At 40.0% G+C, this 18,905-nt stretch overlaps 1 protein-coding gene across 1 annotated transcript in view; it reads left to right on the forward strand.

Annotated features, from left to right (window-relative positions):
* The window catches only part of LOC128095675 (zinc finger protein 54-like), a 48,819-nt gene that overhangs the window by 26,667 nt on the left and 3,247 nt on the right, over positions 1 to 18,905 (forward strand). The window contains exon 8 of the mRNA XM_052714871.1: positions 17,281 to 17,372. The gene's annotated coding sequence lies outside the window, so the exon portion shown is untranslated. The remainder of the gene's footprint in view (positions 1 to 17,280; positions 17,373 to 18,905) is intronic.

Raw genomic sequence — 18,905 nt, forward strand, 5'->3', positions numbered from 1 at the left:
TTCCACATCCAAAAATTTATAATAGTGCCAGGCAATGTGATATACCTCTTTAATTCCAACACTCAAGAGGCAGAGGCAAGAAGATCTCTGTGAGTTGGAGGACATCATCACCATCTACATACTGAGTTACAAGACAGCCAGGACTACACAAATCCTGTCTCAAAAAAAAAAAGTTATGATAAAGTAACAAAGCACATGACAAAGCCTTTGATTTTTCCTTTAATTCTGTACATGATCAAATTCATAATTCTGAGAAATCATATAAAGGTATACCTTGTATAATCCCTATATCTTGCTGTTCATTGGAAAGTACACCCCTCAAGTGCATTGGATTTGACAGATCTTTTACATAGTGCTGAAATTGCAGAGATAAAAGAAAATTCCATCATGAAAGAAAAAGCAGTTAAATTCATATCTTTTATTTACCTTCAAAATCTTTATACTAGAGTCAAATCATACAAATATCAAGAAGATGACTAACTAAAGAAATAGGCTGTGAATGTGACATCACTGGAATGCTGACATACAATTTAGAAATCCCCAAAGGCTAAGGATATGGTAACACATACCTTTAATCCCAGCTCTCTGGAGGCAGAGGAAGGTGAATCTCTGTGTTCAAGGCTAGTCATGTATAAACAGCAATTTCCAAGACAGCCAAGGTTACACAGAGACACTCAGTCTTGGGGAAAGAAATGAGGGCACTGGGGGAAATCATTTTGAAGTACTGAAGGAAAATGGGAAATTTAACTGAATTAAAATAAAATGATATAGCTTCCTGTCTTAGTTTGGGTTTTTATTGCTGTGAAGAGACACCATGGCCATGGCAACTCCTATAAATGAAAATATTTAATTGGGGGTGCTCACTTACAGTTTCAGAGGTTCAGTCCATCATGGTGGGGAGCATGGCAGCGTGCAGGCAGACTTGGTGTTGGAGCTGAGAGTCCTATACCTTGACTCAAGAGGCTACAGGAAGTTGACTGACAGTCACATTGAGGGAAGCTTCAGAAAAAGACTTCAAAGTCCACCCACACAGTGACATACTTCCAACAGAAGGTGTGACCCAGATTAGTGTGCCCTTCAGCCTCACGTTCTGGATTAAAGGTGTGTGTCATCCAGCCTTCTCCAACAAGACCACACTTCCACCAACAAGGCCACACCTAGTAGTGCCACTGCTTATGAGCTTATGTAGGCCAAATAGTCAAACTACCACGCTTTCATTAACTGCCAGTAGACCTTCATGGAAGTAAAGGAAACTTGTGGGACCCACCCTTAGCCATGATGAAGTGGCAATTTCCCATTCTTACAAAATTGCTTATTCTTAGTATCTTTTGAATAGTTTTAAGTCTCTGTATTACTCACCACCAACTGCACCAGGAGACTTCTTTCACCAAGGATGAGTGCCAGTGGCCATGTCAGAGTAGCAGCAGGTGGCAATTGAAGTTCAAGGTGTCAGCCCACCAGGAGGAGACTCACTGATGGGCCAATCTCAGTCAGGCAAGGCTCCCCAAGACCACAGACCACAGTTTCTTTTCCTTCTGCTGTGCCTCTACATGTTTGCTGTTGCTATCTTTCTCTGATATCTGCCATGGTTGAATTGGGTGTGGGGAGATTCCCTGCTGCCTGTAATGTAATGTGTTTATCTCATGGAAACATCCCATTCTACTGGGCATTTTTACCTGTGGATTACTATGAAGATGATTTCTTCTTATACTGTACTATCTAATTGATAATAATAATATTAGCTTATACAGAGTTTTGATGAATAAAGGTAAATACAAGGAAATGTTACATGTCTAGAGCCTATGAATTTCACTTAAGGAGCTGCCTAGATCATAACTGAAGTTAATGGTTAGAGAAACAGTTGAATCCCAGGAGCCAGGCCAACATGAATTCCTTTAATTTTAATGCTGAGAGACACAGTCACAAGTCTTGGTGTGCATCATTACCTGAAACAAAATGTTTTTACCTTTACTCTGTAGGGATTTAGGAGAATCACTATATGGGGTAGATATTAGATTGAACATGTGTTTTTTTTAGGAGCACCTTGACCTTAAAGAATCCTTGTGGAAAACAATGATTGTTTTACAGAGGGGGACCTTGCAGCCATCCCATGACTTTGGTCACAAGACACCTTAGGCACTCCTGGGGCTCTTGTATTACTGTGTATTACACACAATGCATAATGAAGGACTAGAGTCATGGAGGGATGTGATAGTCTTCTTCAGTAAGACATGCAAATTAAGGTTAGGGACCTTGGTATGAGGAAATACTTTATGTAACAATCTATAAGTATGCTTTTGTATGGCTGTTGAGGTTCATGGCCAACCTAGTCCAGTTCAGTCAGTCCATAAGAAAAAGCTGGAGAATAAAGAAGGAAACCATCAAGAGAGTATGTGAGTATGTTTTTCACTAACCCTCTCAGATAAAAAAAAAAAAGAAATCTAGTTTGTGTCAATGCTATGGATTTTCCCTTCAAGTCCTGTGCTGCCTGGAGGCTGGTCCCGCAGACAGCCTTAGATGAGAGTAGTACAAGTTGATAATTATAAACATGAATATTTTGCTGGCAGATTAACAACATGATCATTAACAAAATATCAATAGATTCTGCCCTTGAACCTGTAGTTCCCAAGCCATGATTTTACCATGGCATAAATTTCTGTCTATGATGTAGGCTTGAAATCCAATGAAGAGCGAGGTTGGTTATGTCCTTAAATAGTGATGCCGGTATTGCACCAGTGCACACATCTTGGCTAGCAGGTTGGTACTGTAGGATTCATAGCCCAGGGGTAAGATCATTGACATTATTTTTCTGAGAACAGCCTGCACAGGACCTTACATTACAGTGCTACAAAATCTAGCCAGCCAGGAGAGTTCCCTGGTAAATTCAAGATTGCTCTCTGTCTCTTTACAACCAAAGTCTTTGGAGTCTTCAGCAGCACCATGTATTTACGGTAGCTATTGCAGCCTGAAAGACCAGCTCCCAAAACTGCACCCAGGGTTGCAGAAAGAATGCTTTACAGAGCAGTGGGATTTTAGGAATTTTTTTTTTAATCTGAGGATCTTTAGAAATAAGTTTGTCTATCTCAGTGAATTAGACTCAGACATGAACTGAGGGGGTCATATGTTATTCTTTTACAGCTCCAATTTTCTGGGTTTTTTGTTTGTTTGTTTGTTTGTTTTTTAGCTCTAATTCTCTAGCTTCTTTTCAGTTCTAATTTCCTGGCTTCTTTGTTCTATGTGGCTTATATACACAGTCAACAGAAGGCTTGAGGCAATAAAAAGAAAAATTACAAAAGCTACATCTCAGGGTCATAGCACATTCAATGACAACACATACACAGGGACATGGTGCTTGGCACTTTCCCGGCAGTGGTATTGAAAGTGTCCCAAATCTAAAAATATATTCTCTTATCCTGTTTCTAACCCCACATCGTAAGGCAGGGAACTTGATACTCTTTATTCAAGACTGTGAGGACAAACCATTCTCTGTTGTTCTGGCTAATAGTGAAACTTTTCCCGCATAAAGCTGTTTCTGTCTGGATTTGGTTAATTGGTTAATTGCTATTGTTGTCCTCCATATAAATTTTAGGACTTAAGCAGTTAGTTACCTGAGCCTTGAATTTTATACCAGAAACTAAGGTTGGAAGTTTGTGCGTGGTGTTAATTGCTAAGGGATTTAGTAGGGAGTGGTTGCTGGTCTCTGTTATCAGCCAGGCCTCACTAGAGAAACTGGTATAGTATTTTAGGTTGCTTTGTATTTAATAACCTTGGTTAGACATCTGCAACTCTGTCCCTGTGCATATCCATTTACAGAGACATTCAGTCTAGTTTGAATTTGCTCTTGAGGTTTTGAATCAGTAAACTGTATGTGGCTTGTCTTAGAATTGTGAAGAAATTGTTTACTTTATACCAATCTGAACTAATGATAAAAAAACAGGGCCTAAGTGTCTTAAAGTCTTTGTGGAACCATAGATCTAGTTATGAAGCATATCCTAGTAAATTTTTGTTTATCAAAATTATATAGCTTAATGAGAAGTCATTGTCTTGATCATTCATAAATATATATGCTCAATAGATGGAATATATGCATGCTATAAACACAAGCATTGGGGAAATACCCATAGCTGTTTTTAAGGAAGAAATGTAGTAGCACATGGGAAAAATTACAGACAGAAGCAACAGTGTTTACAGTCAGTAATCCCGTAAGCCTTGCGTGAGGTTCCTCCATCAGGGAGTTATTTCTCTGGTGAGTCAGCACCTGGATTATCAGTTGCCATCTGCTGTATATTCTTAATGGCCTCTGGCAGGTGGCCAAGCAAGAGTACTGGCAATGACCTGTTTTGTTTGGGGTGGCTCTAGGGCCGACCCAATTAAATGTTTTCTTTCATAAGAGTTGCCATGATCAAGGTGTCTCTTCACAGCAATAGAAACTCTAAGACAGAAGTTGGTACCGGGAACTGGGGTATTGCTATGATAGGCCTGACCATGTTTTTGTTTGCAGTAATAAGGACTTTGGGACTGAGGATTTAAAAAGCAGTTATTTTCTGCTTTAAGTCATGCTTAATGTGCCATACTAGTGGAAGCATGGAAGACAGTAGTGCTGAATGTGATTTTTTGAACTGTGGGAATTAAGAAGCTTCAGAGCATAAGTGAAAGGGTGATAAACAGCACTGGTGGTGGCGCTGGTTACCTCATGGAAAGGTCACGATCACGACAGAACCCAGTGTCAGTTTTTAGAGCTTTATTAGGAGGGAAAGGGTTGGAGGAGAAAGAGGAGAGCCAGGCCTGGAGAGAGAGATGGTAGGGGGAGAGGGAGCAGAGCAGAGAGAGAGCAGAGAGAGAGGGTGAAGTCTGCATCCAGATTTTAAGGCACAGATTGTATGACCACTCCACGCAGAATTACCCAATACTACCTTCAAGAGACTTCTTTCACTAAGATTGAGAGTAGTAAAAATTGATAATTCTAAACATGAATATTTAGAGGTCAGATTAACAAAAAGATCCTTAACAAAGCATCAATAGGTACTCTCCTTGGATTTAGAGTTCCCAAGCTTTGTTTTTTGACCATGGCATGAATTTGTCTTTATGGATCAGCTTTGAAATCCAATCAAGAGAGACATTGATTATGCCCATAAATAGTCATGCTACCATTGCACCAGTACAAACAACTTGCCTAGAAGGATGGTATTGTATGACACAGGGTCCAGGGGTAAGTAAGACAGTTAACATCTTTTCTCTGACAGCAGCCTACAAAATGTAACCATGATGAAGTGTTTCCAGGTATATTCTACATTGTGCACCCCTTCTCTCTCTCTCTCTCTCTCTCTCTCTCTCTCTCTCTCTCTCTCTCTCTCTCTCTCTCACACACACACACACACACACACACACACACACACACACACACACAGACAAACACATACACACAAAAACACACCCAAAGTATTTGGTGTCTTTAGGAACACCATACACTTAAGGATCTCAAGCAAGAGCATTGGCAATGTCCTGTTTTGTTTTGTTTAGGGTGGCTCTGAGGCCTCCCTGACAAGTAAGGCCTAAGTCCTAGGCAGGTAACCAGTACTTGGCACAGAGAGTTCCATTTAATATTCCTGTGACTGGGAGTAATATTATTGACCCATGTGTGATACCTCTGTTTAAAGTTTTAAAATTATACTTCCAATTAACTTGTAAAACAGTGGGATTTCATGAAGCTTCTTCATACAGTCATCCTGTTGGTTAACCCTCCCACACCTCCTCCTTTCTTCTTGCCCATCCCTAGATGAAAACCTAGCATGTAGTATTCCATGACTCATATTTTGTAACACTTGTGTTCTACTATCCTCTGTTATTGTATTTTTTACTTGCGTTACAAAATGAAAGGTTCCCATGTAGCTTCTCATGGACATCTCATTTGGGTTGACCTTACAGCAGTCCCCTCTCTTCTCCATCCATGCATCACATATTTGAATATTCTGTCCAGTCTCTAATTTCCTATCACCTACATTATACTATTTATCCTCTCTTCCTGCTTCTCCCCACTGAAGGTATATTTCTGCCTTACTGGCTTCTACATGTAGTCTTACTTGTACACAAAAAGCAACAAGTTTGAAGTAGGAAGCTCATTCTGATTTACCCATTTGTCAGTTGATGAACATCTAGGTTGATTCTGTATCGTAAATACTATCAACAAAGCATCATTGAACATGATGGGAAAATTCTCATTGGAGAAATGGCAAGTCCATGGAGTTCAGCCTAGGAGTGTTTACTGTGTATCAATTTTCTCTGCGATTAAACACTTTCATTTTGTAGGATGATCCTTATACACAGGATATTAAAAGCTACATAAAGGATTGGGACACTCCAAGGCAGTAGTTCTCAACCTTCCTATCGTTGTGACACTTTGAAATGTTCCTCTAGTTGTAGTGTCCCTTAACTGTAAAGTTATTATTGTTATACTATTTCACTGTAATTTTGCTGCTGATATGAATCATAATGTAAATATATGATATGCAGGGTATCTATCTTACATGTGATCCTAAAGTGGTCCTGACACAAGAGTTGACTGCCATTTTTGTGAGGGAAAGTGAAATACCCCATTATGCAGAGAATCTCCAGAAACTTATAGACAACTTAATAGCTCCAGGAAGTCACAGAAACTGGCAAGATTCATCAGTGCTCTCTTGCCTCAAGCATATATAATCAGCAAGGACTATTGAAACTGTCAGACAAGTTCACATGCACAGAAGATGTTCAGACAAGGCATGGAGCAGACACTATGCAAGTTGCCTGGACCAGACAAGAGAAGACAAGCTGTCTGGAAGAGGCAGTGAGTGGCTTGAGAGACACTTCGAACCTACCTTAAACTGCCTGCAAGCTGTGCAGTGATTTCCCAGGTTTCTCCATTCATTAGGCTTCTCCTTGACAGGGTGATGCAGCTGTCTCTGAGTCCTTTGTGATTTTATAACTAACCTCTCACTGCCAGTTGGAAGGTCACCCCAATAAAACTCATGGGTCTACATAGCATTAGAAATGACTCAGCGCTTTAGAGTACTGTGTGCTCTTTCAGAAGACTCACTTTGTATTTCCAGCACCTTCACATGGGCACTCATCCTGTAACCTCAATTCCTGGATGTCCAATGCCCTCTTCTCTCCTCTGCTAGCACTAGGATCACACACGGTACACAGACATACATGCAGGAAAAAGGACCCCCCAAAGAGAAAACAAACAGAACCTCATTGATTCACCAAGATAAACAGTGTTGGTTCCCATCTTTAGTTTTCATTATTTATCTGCCATTAGTAGATGTTTGTAATTGTTTCCACAGGAATGTGTCAACATCAGTGCTGTAACTGGGTAGCAGAGTAGTTTTCTTCCTTTCATTTATTCATTGTTTTGAGAATATGAGACTGATTTCGAAAGTTCATTTTCTAACACTCACTCCCACAGCAGTGTTTGATCTCCTCTCCCCACATTATGTCAACATTAGTTATCATTTCAATGCCTCATGACTGTCATTGTTGCTAGGGCATCATGGAGGCTTAAATGATTCCTGTCTGCTTTCCCAAGTAGATATGTATCTCATTTGTTTGTTTTGGTTTTAGTCTGGATTTGTAATTGTTTGTTATTTGTTTTATTTACTTTTTAGATTTATAATTTTGAATTTATTACATAATTAGAACTTTTCTTCTCTCACTTTCCTCTCCACAAATTCTCCCATACACCTCTATGCTTGTACTTAAATGCATAGCATCTTTTTATTAATTTTTATTGTATGCATATATGTCTATTTGTATATACATATAATGATAACTAAACTGCTCAGTCTATATTATGTTACTTGTACATGTGTTTTCATTGTTGAGTAACCAGTTAGTGTGCTCTTCCCAGGGGAGACTATTTCTCCTGCTCCCAGAACCCCCCACTTGCCTGTAATTCTCTTTGTAGTGTTGAGGCATTGTGGACTTTTACCCATCCACTAGAGTATGTCCATTGTTCTTGGCATTTCAAGCTCACATTTGGGATGCCATGTTGGTGAGATTTTTTTAAAATATTTTTATTTTATAACTAATTTAATTTTACATATCAGCCACGGATTCCCCTGTTCTCCCTCCTCCCACACCCAGCCTCCCCCACCCCCCGCCCAATTCACCCCCTATTCCCAACTCCTCAACGGCACGATCTCCCCTGGGGAGTCAGCCCAGCCTGGGAGATTCAGTTGAGGCAGGTCCAGTCCCCTCCTCCCTACACCAAGGCTGAGCAAAGTGTCTCAGCCTAGACCCTAGGTTCCAAAAAGCCAACTCATGCACCAAGGACAGGTCCGGGTTCCACTGTTTGGGGGCCTCCTAAACAGTTCAAGCTAATCAACTGTGTCACTAATCCAGAGGGCCTGGTCCAGTTTCATGAGGGTTCCTCAGCTATTGGTTCAAAGTTCATGTGTTTCCACTAGTTTGGCTATTTGTCGTTGTGCTTTTTCCAATCATAGTCTCAATATCTCTTGCTCATATATTCCCTCCTTTCTCTTGCCGATTGGACTCCTAACTCCACCTGGGGCTTGGCCATGGAACTCTGCATCTGCTTTCATCAGTCATTGAATAAGAGTTCTATCATGACAGTATGTTCGGCCATCCAACCTCAGAATAGGTCAGCTCAGACACTCTCTCAAACATTGCCAGTAGTCTATAGTTGAGGTATCTTGTGGATTTCTGGGAACCTCTCTAGCACTCTTCCTATTCCCATGGGGCCATCATTTATCATGGTAGACAAAGCTTCTGGCATTGCTAGGTGTGATGGTTATTCTTGGTTGTCAACTTGACTACATCTGGAATGAACTAGAATCCAGAAATGGAGTGCATACTCGAGAAACATTATTTTTGCTTATTTTTAAGTGACTGAATCCACTTCTACTCTGGAACTTTGAGATAGGTAGACAAATGCCATTAGTTCACCTCTTCAGGCTGAAGGACACACTTTTGATCAGGATAGAGAGACTAGAAGATATACCTTTAATCTGGCCACACATTCTGCTGAAAGCATACAAAGACATGGGAATAGGAGTCATTTGCTCTGCCTGTTTGTTGGCTAATTTTTTAGCTAGCATATCCATTCCTTCACTTGCATTGGAATCTTCTTTGGGCTTCCAACATATACTGAATACAGCGATCCTTTGGGACTAGAAATTATTGGATTTTTGGCCTTTCTGTTATATCCAGCCTTACTTGGATTAACTGGAAAGCAGTCTGTAAGTCATTACAGTAAATCCCTAACACACACACACACACACACACACACACACACACACACACACACACACACACACATTCATTCTATAAGTTCTGTTACATTAGAGAACTTTGTCTCATACACCAGGAGAAACAGTCTCACAACTAACTCCATGGTCCTCTAAATCTTACAGTCTCTACATCCCCCACTTCATGAATGAAGCTTGAGCTTTAGGTACAGGAGTGTTTTAAAGTTGTATCCAGTGTGCCTGGCTCCATAACTCTGCATTTTTATTACTTGTGGATTTTTGAAGTGTTCTCTGTTGAAAAGAGAATGTTCCTTGATGAGGGGGTGAATACTAACTTACCTGTGGGTACCAAGAAAATGTTTAGTTATTTGTTAGGGATTATGATGGTTTAGTAAAGTGGTGGTTGTTTTTTGTCTACCAAGATTCATGTATTCATCAGAAACAGTTCTGTTATCATGACTCAGAAATTTCTCAAGGTAACTGCTCTGCCTACTTAATAGAAATGAAAGATCAACTAGATCTCTTGTTTATTGACATTAAAGATGTTTATGATTCTAAATTTGAAACTCTTATTGAGATAGATGAATTTCTGGCCCATCGGTTGTGGCACACACCTTTAATCCCAGCACTCAGGAGGCAGAGCCAGGCAGATCTTGTGAGTTCAAGCCCAGCCTGTTCTACAGAAGAAGATCCAGGCCAGGCACCAAAACTACACAGAGAAACCCTGTCTCAAAAAATATACCACAAAAAGAAGAAATAGATGAATTTTCAGGTTAAGATAACATACCAAATTTCAACAACATGAAATAAAGATGTACACAGAACATCAGAACCAATGTGACTGAAGGAGGTATAAAATGCCACCTTGAAAACAACCACCTGACCAGATTGACTGGATTCTATCAGAACTCCAGAGAAAAACTATCTAGTCTTCAACTCCATGAAAGACCACAGAAAGATATAATATTACCTTAGTAAACAGGAAATGCATTGCGAACAACTTCCAAAATTCAGTATTTGACAGAGACAGTTGCCTGCCTGGACAGTGATCCAAAGATCCTCTGTAATGTTGAGGTGTCCATCCTCAGTCAACAGGCCTAGAGTTTGTAGTTGCTTCTTCTTCTTGTGTCTTGTAGAATACTTGTGAGTCTTCTCTGCAAAGCAGGAACCTGAAGAACCATTTTGCCCAATTTTGGCAAATTCAGTAGTCATTTTCCTATGAGTCCTGTATGTCCAGTTTATACAACATACTATCATCAGTCCAGACAAGAGCAGCCTCTTCCCCAAATGGCAGTTTTTGCTAAGAAGAAGATAAACTCATTATAGAGAGTCTTTGATGTCCATCTTTCTTTTTTAAGTAAATTGATGCTGCCAGGAGCAGACATGTCTCACTGTCTAGAAAGACTAAATTTTTAAAGCATTTTAAAAGCCATATTCTGTAGGTCTTTGAAGTGTTTGAAGTTTATGTGACTAATTGAATTATATCTATGTATACCTAAAAACTTAATTAACATGACTAAAGATTGACTTTCAAGAAGACTAATTATAAACCTGTATTTCTTAATTATCCGTTACAATTTCAAATGAGCTGCACAAACATACCTTAGACAAGAGTAGAAATATATATAAAGTATAACAAAATTAACTTTAAATTTGTATCAATAAACTAAAATCTATAGCAATGTAAAATATTTTAAACAAGTTGTTGCTCTTTAAAAGCACATTCAATAATCTACCCTTTCATCCTATCATGTCTATATCCTACATTTCTATATCAGTAGGTTCTGAATTGAAGCTTATTCCAGGGTGTGGTGATATTGTGTTTCCCAATATATTGTGCACCCTAATAAATTTATCTGGGGTCAGAGAACAGAACAGCCACTAGACAGACATAGAGGCCAGAAAATGGTGGCACTCACACCTTTAATCCTAGCCTTGTGGAGGCATGGATCTGTGTGAGTTCAAAGCCACACTGGAAATAGCCAGGCAGGGGGACTCATGCCTTTAATCCCAGGAAGTAATGGCAGAAAGCAGAGAGGTATATAAGGCATGAAAAACTAGGTGGATAAGCTTTTAGGCGTTTAGCAACAGTTGAGCTGAAATACTTTCAGATAAGGACTCGAAGGCTTCCAGTCTGAGGAAACAGGATCAGCTGAGGAACTGGCAAGGTGAGGTGGCTGTGGCTTGTTCTGCTTCTCTGATCTTCCAGTATTGACCCCAGTACCAGGCTCCAAGATTGTTTTTATTAATAAAACCTTCTAACAATTCGTGCTATACCAGGGGATCCCAAGAAACATGGTGGCCCTCCTGTTAAAGTAGGGGCTTATGGAGGCCAGGTAATTAATGGAGTTTTAGTTGATGTCTCATGCACAGTAGGTCCATTAGGTCACCAGACTCATCCTGTGGTTGTTTCCCTAATTACTTTGGCATGTCCATTGTTCTTGGTTTTGTCCAGCCCACATTTGGGAAGTCATGTTGGTGAGATTTTTATAAGCACAGCTTCTGAAGTTGCTAGGTATGATGGTTATTTCTTGGTTATCAAGTTTACTACATCTGAAATGAACTAGAATTCAGAAATGAAGGGCATACCCAAGAGATACTATTTTTGCTTATTTGGACATGAATAAATCCACTTTTAGTCTGGAATTTCAGATAGGGAGACAAATGCCATTAATCCACATCTTGAGGCTGAAGGACCAACACCTTTGAAAAGGATAGAGAGGGTAGGCCACACCTTCTGCTGGTAGACATGGAAAGAGGCATCATTTTGCTCACTGCCCATTTGTTAGCTCATTTTTTTTTTTTTTTTTTGCTAGCACATCCATTGTTTCACTGGCATTGGAGCATACTTCTTTGGGATTCCATTATGTACTGAAAAGGGCCAAGACAACGAGCCATGTGGACTAAGCAACTGCTAGATTTTTTGGACTTTCTGTTATAACCAGTCATTGGTTGATTAGCTGGACAGCAGCTTGTAGGTCATTACAATAAATACTCATTATATATAAATATAAATAAATACATAAATATATATTCATTTCATAATTTCAGTTACACTAGAGAACCCTGACTAATACACTAGTAGACACACTCTCACAAACTCCCAGGTCCTCAGCCTTTTTTAATCGTTATAGCTCCTCTTCAGGAGTGTTTTACAGATTCATCCAGTGGGCCTGGGCTCAAAAATTATGCATTTTGATTGACTGTGGATTTTTGAAGTGATATCTGTTGAAAAGTGAAGTTTCCCTGATGAGGGGTGAAAGCTAAGATTGCCTGTGGGTACAAAAGAAAATGTTAGTTATTTGTTAGGGTTATGATGGTTTACTAAAATGGTAATTGTTTGTTGTCCTCCATGATTCATGTCTTCTGCACAGGTAGTGTAGCCAGATTTTCATTACCTATCATTGTTCTCTTTTATGAAGCCATCTTAAGTTTAATGAGAGAGGTGTGGGTTATTGTTGTATGATACTTTGTTTGTGTTCAGACAAATAAATCTTGCCTGGAGATCAGAGTGTAGAGCTAGCCAGTAGTTAACCACAGAGGCCTGTCAGTGGTGGCATACACTTTTAATCTTGGTTGGGGAGGAGGAAGCAGGAAGATCTGGAGTTCAAGGCCACCTTGGGCTACATGAGATTGAATCAGTCTAAAAGAGAAACAGAACTGGGTGGTATTGACTCACACCTTTAATCCCAGCACTAGGGAGGTAGAGGCAAGAATATAAAGCAAGTGGACTCAGGATCTTGGCCTATTCAGTCTTAGAATATATAGAGACAGGTTCCCTCCAGCACTTGGTTTGAGATTTCATAGAGGTAAGAGTTCTCTGGTGGCTGGCTGCTCTCCTTCTCTAATATTTCAGTTTTCTCCCTCAATATCTAAATATGGGTTTTTTAAATAATGCTAATTAGGATCGCAATTCAGGTTACCACCAAGGTATGCTTGCCACTACTACTTTCTTAGGGCTACTGTTTGAGGATGACAGTTGATGTGGTTCATAGGCATCACAGGACTTGTTTGGCTCACTGCTTTAGGAGCTTGCATGGTCCTTCTGAAATCATGAAAGCTATTCCTCATGGAGCAATTTACGTTATTTTGAGACAATGACTCTGTGTCTTTCCACTTTCCTAGTCTCACTGTGTAGATGTCACTGACCTTGAACTCAGTTCCGTACCCCAAGCCTCCTGAGTGCTGGGTTAAAAGGCTTGCATGACCTTGCTGAACTACGCATAACTTTTTGTTACTATTATTTTTTGTTATTTGCTCTGTAGCCTTTGCTGACCTGGAACTCACTCTGTAGACCAGGCTGGTCTTGAAATCACAGAGATGTGTCTGTCTTTGCCTCCTGAGTGCTGAGATTAAAGCTGTTTACTACCACCTGTCCTGTTATCATGTCTTGACAATTATACAAGGTAACTGCACAGCCAACATGATAGGAATGAGTGATCAAGTGGATCTCTTGTTGACTGACGTTAAAGACTTTCTTTACACAAATTGGAAACGTTAATGAAATAGATGAATATAACACACCAAATTTAAATAACGTGAAATAATAGGTAAGTAGGTATGTAATCAGAACATCAGTAGCAGCATGACTGAAGCAGGTATAAAACATCACCCCTACAACTATACCCCTTGAACAGATTGACAGGATTCCATCAGAACTCCAGAGAAAAACTAACATCAAAGTTACTTGAAATACTTCTTTTTCTTTTTTTTTTCTTTTTTCTTTTTTTTTTTTGGTTTTTTTGAGACAGAGTTTCTCTGTGTAGCTTTGCGCTTTTCCTGGAACTCGCTTTGTAGACCAGGATGGCCTTGAACTCACAGAGATCTGCTTGCTTCTGCCTCCCAGTGCTGGTATTAATGGCGTGTATCACCACCACCCGGCTTGAAATACTTCTTAACAGTGGCACACACCTTTAATACCAGCACACCAGGCAGAGGCAGGCTTATCTCTGTGAGTTCAAAGATAGCCTAGTGTTCATAATTCCATGACAGTCAAGACTAAAACATAAAACTCTTGTTCAAAACAAAACAAAATAAAGCAACCAAAAACAAAGAAACAAACAAACAAAATCTTCTTGACACACAAAAAAGGGGATTCCCCTTGACTCTTAGTTTTACCTGATATTAAACAAGATAATGTGCAGGGTGTGGTGGCACACTCCTTTAATCCCAGCATGGTAGAGTAGAGGTAGGTCAATCTCAGTGAGTTCCAAATCAACCTTTTTTATAAAGGGAATTCCAGTACAGCCAGGGCTGTTACTCAGACAAATCTAGTCTCAAAAAACCAAAACCAAACCAAAAGAAAAAACCAGATAATAATACAATGAAAAAGAATGTACAGACTGATATGGTCATTTAAAATAAATTTCTAAGAAGGGCAGGGTGGTGCACACCATTAATCCCAACACACCCAAGACAGAGGTAGGCAAATCTCTGGGAATTTAGTCCAGCCTGATCTACAAAGCAAATTCCAGAACTGCCAGTGTTACACAGAGAAACCCTGATTCAAAAACCAGGAATTTTTTTTTAATAATACCTGTTTCACACTCACATACATGTGTGTACATATACACACACTGTGTGTGTGTCTGAGCACGCACACATCAAACACTGCCCACTCTCACCTCCTACCTGTCTGCTATCCTGGTCCACAATTCCAACCAATTTCTCTAGAGTGTTCATCTCTATTAATTTTGTTTGGGATCCCCCGAGATTATCCAGGGCCATCTGTGAGACTGTGGGTTTGGAGCTATGTGTTGGATTCTGGATGGCTCAGCAGAGGAGTACAGCTAAAGGCAGAGATTCTTCTCCTACACTCTGTCTATAGCCAACATTTGAAAGGTAAAGAGTGGGCTCTGTGAGCCTTTCCCTTTCCTAGTCTGTGATCTAGTGTGAGGTCCATGCAGGTCAGTACAGCTGCTGTTGGTTACTGATTACAACAGCTGTGTGGAGTCTAGAGAACAGCATGTCTTAGCCCTTCCTCCTCTTTCTCTTCTTACTCCCTTTCCTCCTTTTCTACTTCCTCAGTGTTTCTGGAACCATAGATGGAAGGTGTAACCGACATTTTTAGGCCAGGAACCACATACCTTACTTACTTTCTACTTCTGGCACAGCAAGAGTCTCTGCACCCACCAGGGATGGGTGGGGTTAGTGTATGTGTGTGTGTGTGTGTGTGTGTGTGTGTGTGTGTGTGTGTGTGTGTGTGTCTGTGTGTGTCTGTGTCTCTGTCTCTGTCTGTGTCTGTGTGTTTGGGGTGGGAGTCTGATCACCTTATCCTGAGTCACAGGAAACAAACTTGTTCCTGAGTTAGTAAAATGACAAGACCACCATCTAGTGGTGTGAGCAGTACAGTGCTAGATTTATTTAACTTTTGGATTTGTTTAATTGCGTAGTCTCCATATCGACTTCCAGAATGGCTAGATTTTTGTTCATGGCATTATTATTCACTATGCTTTTTTTATATTTTTGCTGTTTGGATTATTGCTAGTATTTATGTGGTGATATGTTGTGTACCCTAATAAAATTTGCCTGAAGATCAGAGGACAGAACAAGCCACTAAATTGAACATAGAAGCCAGATAGTGGTGGTACACACCTTTAATCCCAGTATTGGGAAGTACACAAGCCTTTATCCCAGGAAATGATGGCTGGGCAGAGAAAGGTATATAAAATATGAGGAGACAGAAACTAAAGGCATTTGGGCTGAGACCTGAGGAAGCTCATTCAGCTTGAGGCCTCTTGGCTGAGCTGTTTCAGGCTGAGGATTTGGTGAGGTAAGAGGTCATGGCTGGGGCTTGATCTTCTTCACTGATCTTTCAGCCTTTACCACAGTATCTGGATCCAGGTTTTTTATAAGACCATTTTTAGATTCTTACCAAATATCTTTCTTCCTTCTGTGTGAGAATTGGTGATTTGCTGTCTTGCCCATGAATCATTACTTCCAAGTTCTCCTGTATTTATGTAGTCACCACATAGAATTATTATTTCCTATATTTACATGGATAATTCTTCTGATACCCCCATATAAATTTTGCCTCTAGTTATTGTCTGCAAAGCTGCTTTAGGGGCTGTAGAGATAGCTCATAGGTTAAGAACACTGGCTGTTCTTCCAGAGGTCTTGAGTTCAATTCCCAGCACCCACATAGTGGCTCACAACCATCTGTAATGAGATCTGGCTCCCTCTTCTGGCCTGCAGGGATACATGCAAAACAGAATACTGTGTACAAAGCTGCTTTAGTGAAATCAATTATTTATGTTATCTCAAGACTGTCTTCAAATGTAATTATGTCTCTATCAATTTTAAGATAATTTTTTTCTTGATTCAAAAATATGGGTTGACAATGATTTTCTCTTCAAGCTTGAAATATCATTTCACTCTCTTCTGTATTTGGGATCATTGTCTGGACACCTGGTCATATTCTGTTGTTCGATGTTTTCATGTGGTTTGACATTGTTCTCTAACAGGTTTCTGTGGTGGTAGTTTGTGTATGCTCTTACAAATAAAGCTTCCCAAACATCAGAGGGCAAAGCCAGGCACGAGGTAGCCATAAGTCCAGGCAGTGGTGGCACACACCTTTAATCCTAGGACTCGGGAGGCAGAGACACAGACAGGCAAATCACTGCAATTTCAAGGTCACCCTGGGCTACCCAAGACTGATCCAGTTTAAAAGAGAAACAGAGCCAGGCAGTGGTGGCACACTCCTTTAATCGCAGCACTTGGGATCTCATGTGTTTGTTCCCAGTGCTGGGGAGGCACACACACCTTTAAACCCTGTGCTAAGGAGTTTGGGATAGGATGTCAGTCATAAGGCTGGGAAGAGAAAGGAACATGAGGTGAAGGAGACGGGAGCTCAGCATCTTCCAGTTGGAGAATCTCACAGGTTTAGGAACTAGCAGCTGGCTGTGCTGCCTCTCTGATCTTTCAGCTTTCCCCCTGATATCAGACTGTGGGTTTTTATTAATTAGACCAACTAGAATTTGTGCTACAGCTTTCAGTATTAATTTTTTCCTTTTCTTTTTGACCCCTTATATGAAAGGTCAGCAAGTCATCTATTCCTTGTTCCTGAAAGAGAAACTCAGAGAAAAGAAACAGAAAAAAATGGCAGATTCTCCAGTAAGCATTTTCCAGGTCAGTGGTCATCCCTACTTTTCTAGAAATATTATATGTTCAGGTATTGCAAACCTTTAGTTTTCTTCTACTAACAATATTTTACATTTTATTATGACAATTGTTGCAAATACACAACGCACACCCACAACACACACACACACACACACACACACACACACACACACACACACACACAGAAATTAACTGGATTCAATTACTGTATAAATACTGTACAAATACTGCAATTTTATTTACTTAGAGTAGTCATTGGGAACTTAAGCTCTGGAGTCTTTCAAACGGGGCTTTATAGTTTTGTTATTGAATATATTTTTATCAACTTATCCATCAGAAAAACAGAAAAATTACTTTGGAAACATCACAGCGAGAAAATTACTTAGTTTATATCCTTTTTTGTAGCTAGAGTTTTCCTGCCTGGCCCACAGTCAGGACAAATCTCTGACACCCGCCAGTCCCACATCCGCTCAGACCCAACCAAGTAAACACAGAGACTTATATTGCTTGCAAACTGTATAGCCGTTGCAGGCTTCTTGCTAACTGTTCTTATATCTTAAATTAATCCATTTCTATAAATCTATACCTTGCCACGTGGCTCGTGGCTTACCAGCGTCTTCACATGCTGCTTGTCATGGTGGTGGCTGGCAGTGTCTCCCTCACTCAGCTTCCTGTTCTCTCAATTCTCCTCTCTGTTAGTCCCGCCTATATTTCCTGCCTAGGCACTGGCCAATCAGTGTTTTATTTATTGACCAATCAGAGTAGCAGATTTGACATACAGACCATCCCACAGCACTTTTTCACAGCTATTGTTCATTACCTGTATTCAGTCCTACCTCAACCCTGTTATTTAACCTTTCTTGATCTCTTTTCTCCATGTTCTGCTAAGCCCCCATGCATATTGTTTCTCATAGACACATATTATTGGCCAGTTTCTGCATAAGAGGAAAAATGTGATTTCTTCTTTCTGGCACTGTGTGTCCTAACTTAATATTACGCATTCTGTACTGTGTGTCCTAACTTAATATTACGCATTCTGTGTCTAACCATTTTCCTGCAATTTTCTCTTCAGCTTCATGATATTCCATTATATATGTGTACAGTCTTCATATAATTAGGTTAATTCTAATACTTTGCCATGCTGAAGGCAGTAGCAGTGAATGTGGAGTGTAAAGATCTCTGTAGTGGGGTGTGGAGTTTTCAAATTATGTTCCCAGGAGTGACATTGCTGGGTCATACATTAGTTCTATCTTCATTTCTTTTTTAATAATCTTGAAACTTATTACCACACTGAGTGTATAATTTTCACACACCCCCATCAACAGTGAATAAGGCTTCCTTTCTCTTCTCAGCTTGCCTAACATTTGTTTTCTGTTGAGTTGATGAAAGCCATTCTCAGCCTGGGGTGAGGTGATATTTCAAAGCAGTTTTAATTTGTGATTCCATGATGGCATTTTTTTAGGGATCCTGAACACTTTTGCATATTTATTGGTCACTTGTGTATTTTTCTTTAAAAAATATCTATTCAACTCCTTTGTG

The sequence above is a fragment of the Peromyscus californicus genome, unplaced genomic scaffold, assembly GCF_007827085.1.
Source record: "Peromyscus californicus insignis strain IS unplaced genomic scaffold, ASM782708v3 Scaffold_4__1_contigs__length_199733344, whole genome shotgun sequence".
NCBI lineage: Eukaryota > Metazoa > Chordata > Mammalia > Rodentia > Cricetidae > Peromyscus > Peromyscus californicus.